This window comes from Schistocerca gregaria, chromosome 1, assembly GCF_023897955.1.
Source record: "Schistocerca gregaria isolate iqSchGreg1 chromosome 1, iqSchGreg1.2, whole genome shotgun sequence".
Taxonomy (NCBI): domain Eukaryota; kingdom Metazoa; phylum Arthropoda; class Insecta; order Orthoptera; family Acrididae; genus Schistocerca; species Schistocerca gregaria.
In genome coordinates, this window is record NC_064920.1 from 1,003,079,314 (window position 1) to 1,003,087,007 (window position 7,694).

Below are 7,694 nucleotides of genomic sequence, written 5' to 3' on the forward strand. Positions count from 1 at the left end.
GTTGACAGCTTTGACTTTTTCCCAATGTTTCCGTAGTTTTTAAATTTATTCTGCTTCATTTCCCTTCACCCAAAAATTTCAGGGAGGGAGCGCGAGCACCAGAGCAACCATAGAGTCGGCGCCCCTGCTCAGACGTGCAAGCATTTGTTTTTCGTTGACGTACAGTACTATTTACGCATGTCAAAACTCTTTTTTTTTTCAATCCACAGAACAATGGTATTTGTACACGAGTAGATGATGCCCTTCTACCGCTTCCAGAATTGTAGTTGATTAGTGCACTGTTATGGTCTTCAAAACAGTATATTATTTGAGGACCATTCACCATGTAAGTAGGCTGTTTAGTTTTTTTTATTCGTAACGCTGCCGCTACGTAGCGCTCTGTATGAAAATCACTGGCTGTGCCGTGTGCAGTCTGTGGCTGGTTGGCATTGTTGTAATACTCGTCATTGTAGTGTCGGGCAGCGGCAGCTGGATGCTAACAGCGCGTAGCGTTGCGCAGTTGGAGGTGAGCCGCCAGCAGTGGTGGACGTGGGGAGAGAGATGGCGGAGTTTTCAAAATTTGTAAGAATTGGTGTCATGAACTATAATGGTAAATACATTGTTTGTTCTCTATTAAAATCTTTCATTTGCTAACTGTGCCTATCAGTAGTTAGTGACTTCCGTAATTTGAATCTTTTAGTTAGCTGGCAGTAGTGGCGCTCCCTGTATTGCAGTAGTTCGAGTAACGAAGATTTTTGTGAGGTAAGTGATTTGTGAAACATATAGGTTAATGTTAGTGAGGGCCATTCTTTCGTAGGGATTTTTGAAAGTCAGATTGCGTTGCGCTAAAAACTATTGTGTGTCAGTTTAAGCACAGTCATGTACAATTTTTCTAAGGGGACGTTTCAACCACTGTCGAAGGGAGAACTGTTCTTATTTGTGAAGGTTAACGTTTCATGAATATTGAAGTTGTTACAGATAGAGGACTGACAACGAACCAAAACCCTGAACCACAATGTGAAGTGCGGTTGTATATGAACATTGCCTATGCCGGCTGTTGTCAGTACACTCCAGCTTTCCCTCCTTCAAGTGGATCGTCCTGGTTATACAGTGTTCCAGCAATATCAGATCAGTTTTGTCATGCGGGTTATCCATGCAGCACTAAGTTCACTACTATTTTTGTGAAAATTTTACCCCTCCCCTAGCTCCACTCCTTCCCACTTCCAAGGAATGTAAAAATGATAAAGCGACGGCAAGTGTAGCGAAATTATTTCTGGAACCATTGCCTCTTCAAAAAAAATGTCCAAATGTGTTTGAAATCTTATGGGACTTAACTGCTAAGGTCATCAGTCCCTAAGCTTACACACTACTTAACCTAAATTATCCTAAGGACAAACAGACACATACCCATGCCCGAGGGAGGACTCGAACCTCCGCCGGAATCAGCCGCACAGTCCAGGACTGCAGCGCCACAGACCACTCGGCTAATCCCGCGCGGCATCACCTCTTCCTGATGCTCCAAAACTTAGTTTTTTTTTCCTTCCTACCGTATGTCTCACAGTGCATCAGATGGAATTCAGCACAGAAACAGGTAAAACAGTGAAATTCTCTGCATCAAGCTCTAAACATTCATGGTGGTGTCTGATTGTACTATATCGTGTCTCCCAACCACTTTCGCGCAACGACGCTCTGAGCGTGTTTTTCAGGGAACTAGTTTGAACCTGGGACCTGTTGCTGGTAAGGAGACGCCAGACCACACATAACATGTAGAATTCAGAAGAGTTCAGTGAGACTAGCGATGATATAACCAAATACTAAATGATCTCAGCGTCAGCTCCACTGCACTCCCTGTATAAGAATCTTAATTCTAACTAAATTTAGTGGAAAGGGTTCAAGGCTTTCCTATTTTTAGTTAGCTGGTAAAATAACGTCGAAAAAGCAGTTAAGTTTACCATTGGAAATTTATTCTAATCACAAAACATCGTTTATAAATTGCACTATTGATAAAAGGAAATGTTTTAATACAGGATGGTAAAAACCAACAGCGTTCAACAAAAATGTGAACGAATATTCCCTAAATGGGTTTCCAAGTTCTACAATCGATCGAAGGATGACCTATGCCATATCACATCTATAATCTAGGTTTAATTTAAGTTTCACAAAAGAGAAAACTATCAAAATGGTCTACAGTGACCCTCAATTATCTTTAATTACTTAACTAACTTGTCGTAAATTACAGTGGCTGATGTGGCTTCTCAATAACTATAAAATAGAAAAATCATCGCGTTTCGGATCTTTACTTCAAGTGGCAAATGTGAACACCATGAGTTTTAATTAACGATCGACACTAGTATTACGCAAAAAGGGGGTGTAACAGATGAGACTTCTGCAGTTCTGAGTGAAGCCTTATGCGCTCAAAAATGCGGTATCGCGTGCGTTCATTACCTTGTCGGTGTCTAAGGAGTGTCAGGGCGGCAGCGGCCGGCGCAGCAGCCATCCAGCCCGCCGTCTCGGAACTCACTCTCATCTAACTTCTCCTTACTACAATTTACCGAAGTTAGTTTAAAAAAACTATTTGGCTATGTTTTCATCTGACCAATCAGGGTCTCAATGTTAACCTTAAGCTCCGCCTACAAAAATTCTGTCTATCCAATGAGCAACGTTATACTTTTCGTGGTGGGGCAATGTTTTTAAAGTTTGCAACGTAACAGAGACGCTAAAAAGTCTCACGCTAAAACCTGCAGCTAGTGTGGTCCTTTTTGTGTTATCGTAAGATTTATACTGCTTTTCTGGAGGGCTCTAGCTTTTAACATGGGCTGGGGGTTGTCCTTGACATACCTGAGACGCGAAAAAGCCTCACACTAAAACGTGCGGGTTGTATAGTTGTACAGGTAGGCTCGCGGCGTGGGTGCCCAGCCCCTCCCCACGGTTCTGCTCTCGGCTTCTGTCCTCGTTTCTCCCCTCGGAACTCCGTCTGCCTCACGGTGGGAAGGTACGACATGCATTTAGGCATTCTTGTGTTAGTCTGTGGTATTCCATTTGCTCACTCGTTACTCGTATTACTTTGGTTAATTTAATGTCACGATTTATTCCGAGCTATGTGACATACTACTGGATTTGCTTATCATGTCAGGGTTTTCATGTAAGGTGTTGGATTTGCCTGACACCTTACATATCACCACCCTTCGAACTTAATTTTTGCACTGAATTTAGGCAATGATTGAATCGTTGTCTAAGTCAGTCAAAAATTATTCCGGTGTCTAAATTTTGTTGCCTAATGTTCAGCCATGTTATTCTGTTCTATGCTAGTTTGTATTACTAATTTATATTTTTATATTCTTCCACATTATAATTTAAATGACAAGAGAAGAATATTTTTATGCTATTATTAATATTTAATTATTTTCTTTCTTTATTTAAGTGTGAAGTTTTTTTTCTTAAGAAGTTTGTTTTCGAAAGTGAGGAGTCTTTCACATCGATTTTCTTAGATATATTGTATTTATAAATGTAGTAATTAAGTAAAATCTGTTCCTAACACATTTTCTAAATATCATGTGCAAGAAAAATGTTTTTGTTCCTAGACACTCATTTCAACATTGTTACACTAACAAATAAGAATTATTTCCAAAAAATTGCTTTGACAAAGTAATATACATACACAAGTATCGAGATATTATCGCAACAAATGGTACAAATGTTAAAAAAAATGCTTTGACAAAGAAATATACATACACACGTATTGAGGTATTATCCTAATAAATGGTACAAATGTTAAAGAAAGGGAAAACATCCAACAAGATATATTTTTATTCTTTGTTTTTATAAGGAGAAAATAAGTATAATATAGTTATTCTTTTATTTTTATGAGGAGAAAATAAGTGGTATATAGTTTCTTTATATACTGTCCATTTAAGAACTAATGACTTGTTTTTATCGACAGTCTATTTTTTACTTAAGTCCATAGTCAATGACTGTTATTTTGTAGTTTATTGGCTGTCTGGTGTGCTTAACGTATTTAGTTTTTCACACGTTTCTTTTGCACAATTCCTACATCACATAATTTGATTCACATGTTCACTCAATCCTATGAATGTTCAAGCATGAGGTTGGCGAATGTTTTTGCACGAAGGTGATGGACTTGAGCGAGATGGATGTGGGCAAGTATTTGATGTACAGCTTCGTTCGTCGTTCCTTGATGGCTTTGCAAGTGTGTGTTGCTGTTGTGCAGGTCCCATAATGGAATGGAGCTGTGAGTGCAGAATCTCGTGGTTTACTTTCTTTGTATGCGTGAAAGTCATCGTTATGTGTCGCTGAATGCGGTCGTTTTTCGTTGTAATACTTCGCAGACAACTAGTTTACAATAGGATAGGGATTTGGGAAGGTATGTCGTCTATTCTTCACCCATCTTCTTTCTTGGTCTCAATCTTGCGAATCTTCAACTTCTGTTCTTCCCGCTTTTTCTCTGCTTCTTACTTGCATCTTGGTTCTTCTCTGGGCAGGATATGGAAATATTTATTGATAACTAGTCGCTCTGAAGTTCTCGTCCTAGTAACAGTTTGATAAATTGTTTGGGCGCCTCATTTTTACTTTGTGGAAGTTCTTCTTCAGTTTCGTGCATCAGCGTGCTGTTTAATAGCAGTAGTGTGACTTTTACGCATATTTTTTTGCCAGCGGTGGCTTGCCCAAGCGGTCTTCTCGTCCGGCCGTTTTTTTTTTGCTCGCTCCGCTGAGTCGGGGGCGCCCTGGGGTTTACGAGCGGTGAAAATCCGGTGTCCTGGCGTCCGGTGGCGCCTCTGCAGGGCTGTCACTGTGCGGCTTCCTGTTGCATCCCGGCAAGGTTCTACCTAGCGATTTATTGCCCACTTTCGCTACAAGGACCTTCAGTTGGTTTCGATGTCCATTCCCTTCTCTCGACGCTCCTGCTATGTAGGAATCGTGTCTTGCTAATTACGTCCTTTTCTTTCTTGATACATCTCGCGTTGCAACTTGTTGGTCGTTGCATCTCTTCCTTGTTGGAGTTTTTACAATGGTTGTTACAAAAGGTTTTACTTATAATCATTTAACATATGTCTAGTATCTACTTGTTATACGGCTTCTTAAAAAGCTTTACAAATTTCGGCGCCCTTTTCCATGTTACAATTCTAAGATATTTTGAGTCTTAACGTCTACTCAAGAATCCTAAAATTCGTTTTTTATTTTTGTGTAGTGTCGTGGTGTATGGCATTTTAGTATTTCATGCTGTTGGACTATCTACGCTTTATCCCTTCACCTTAATCTATGGTACTATTGGTGTTATTATTGAAACTACTTTCTTTTTCCACCTTCCTCTCTCTTCATTCTTCTTTCACCTGACGATCTTATCTGCAACATAATCTTGAAATATTGTGCTGATTATTTACCAGTAATAAAATTAATCTTCAAACTTGTACTGAAAGTGTTTAATACTGTCAGCCTTAGGTAAAAATACCTCTGCTTTATCTCGTAAAATACCCTCTAATTCTCTTTTACTGTGTTCGGAAATACCTTGAACTTCTTGCAATTTTTCGTCGATTTCTTTATGGACTTCTAACATGAGTTGAGGCGATTCCCCCTTTTGTGCATACCATTCTAATTCTTCATCCTCTTTATCTCGCATCATTCTTAATTGTTTGTTTATACCTGGTATCTCTTATAATTTTAGTTTTTGCTCAAAGAGAAGTGTGACATTCCCGAATGTTACGCTACCTTTCCCCATATCTATTATCGCTCGTCTCTCATTTAAAAAATCTGCACCTATAATCAAATCTACAGTTAGTTTAGGTATAATCACGAAGTTGGCTTCGATCTTTTGACCTTGGCACGAAAGAGTTAACCTTGTTTGTCTCGTAACTTCCGCAGCATTGTTTCTAATAGGACCTCTTACTTTAATCTTACGTGTTTTCAGAACTGGCAATTCCTCATTGGCATTACATTGCATGAATAAATTTTCTGAGATCGCAGTCAGTTCACTTCTGCTATCAATTACAATATTGACTGGGATATGCTTTGCCATGGCCTTCACAATTGGTTGAATTTGAAAGGGTTGGTTCTGTTCTTCTTCTTCTTGCAACAACGAATCCTCCACTGAATCATACATGAGTCTTTTTAGGAATTTCCCTTGTGAATTCGAACTTTCTGTAGGATAAGCTTCGACTGCTACTTCTGTCTCTTTTATTTCCTCTTCTCTATTTCTTCCATCATTTACGCTTTCTTCAAAATCTTCTACTTTTTCCTCATCCTCGTCTATCTTCTTCTTTTTCGTCGCTCCTTCCACATAATCGCATCTAAATGCTCTAATTATCGCTTCATAACTTCCTTCATTATATACGTTGGGTTGTGTGCCCACTCGTAACTTATTTTCAACTTCTGTCGACTGCGCATTATCCTCATTGAATTCGCTTTCCCTGGTTTCCATCTCAAATAGCTCTGCAATACTCATTACTTCGTCCTTTCCTCCTACATTCGTTATGCATGCCTCTGGTAATTCATCTTCCTCATCAGTATTCTCCCTATTAATTTCGTCCCAACACGATATTCTTATTTTCTTGTCTTCGTTTTCATCTGGTCCCTGCGGATTTGTTTCTTCCTTCTTCTCTTCTCGTGATAAGATTTTTATTTCTCTTTTCAACGTGCTGTAATTGTCCCGGGTCGGTGCGTCATTCTCTTTGGTATGGGCGCTTAGCTGTCAATTCGAACGTTTATTGGGGTTTGGTGGTTTTACCTCCACGTCTTCTATCTGTATTCGCTTTTCTTGTTCAGCTTGTTGATAGTGGTTTCTTTGTTGATAATTTGTCGGTCTATTGGTTCTCCAGTACCCGTTCCAGTTGTCGTTATTCCCTCTGTAATAGTGGTTTCCGTTCCTGGGTGAATTATAGTTATTGCCATACTCTCTTCTAAATCCATAACCGGTCCTTTGTTGAAATCTATTGTCGTTTCTTGGTGCGAAGTTATCACGTGGTTCGTAATTATTGTTTCTTCGTACCGTGTCTTGTGGATTTCACTGCTTTTTGCTTTCGTTTTCACGTGCGCTTCGTCTTTTTCTTACGTCATCTTCCGAAAATATGAACTCTAGTTCCCTTAGAATACCTTTAAATGCTTCGACGTCATCGCCTCCGCGACCTACTAATGATTGCTGGTATTTCAATGGTAGCTTTATCGCGCATAATTTAATCAGCTCTCCGTCACTGTATGGTACATCTAAGCATTGATTTTTGTTTGCCATTGCTTCGAAAAATTTCACGGGACTCTTCTCTCCAGAATTTTAGAAATATGGATTCTGTAATAATTCGTACTTCACTCTGTTCTGTGCTTCGCTGGACCAATATCGTGAGAGAAACTTCTCTCTGAAATCTTCGTACGATCGGCATGTCGCTGCAACATTTTGCATGATTTCTGCGACTGTTCCTGACATGTGTGCACATATAAAGTCTAATTTGTGTGCTAGCGTCCAGTGTTCTGGTAATCCTACTCGGAATTGATCAATAAAAGTTCGTGGATGTAATGAGTTTCCTTCTCGAAAGTGTTGAAATTTTCTGACTGTGAGGAAATGATCGTTGTCGTACTTCGTCATAGTACCATATGAAATTCGCGAGTCTTCGCCACTTTTGTTTCTGATCATTTCTCCCGTCGTTCTTTCCTGTTGTGGTAGATCCATTGGATATTGTCCAATGTAACTTTCGCGTACCCGCGGTGCAGGC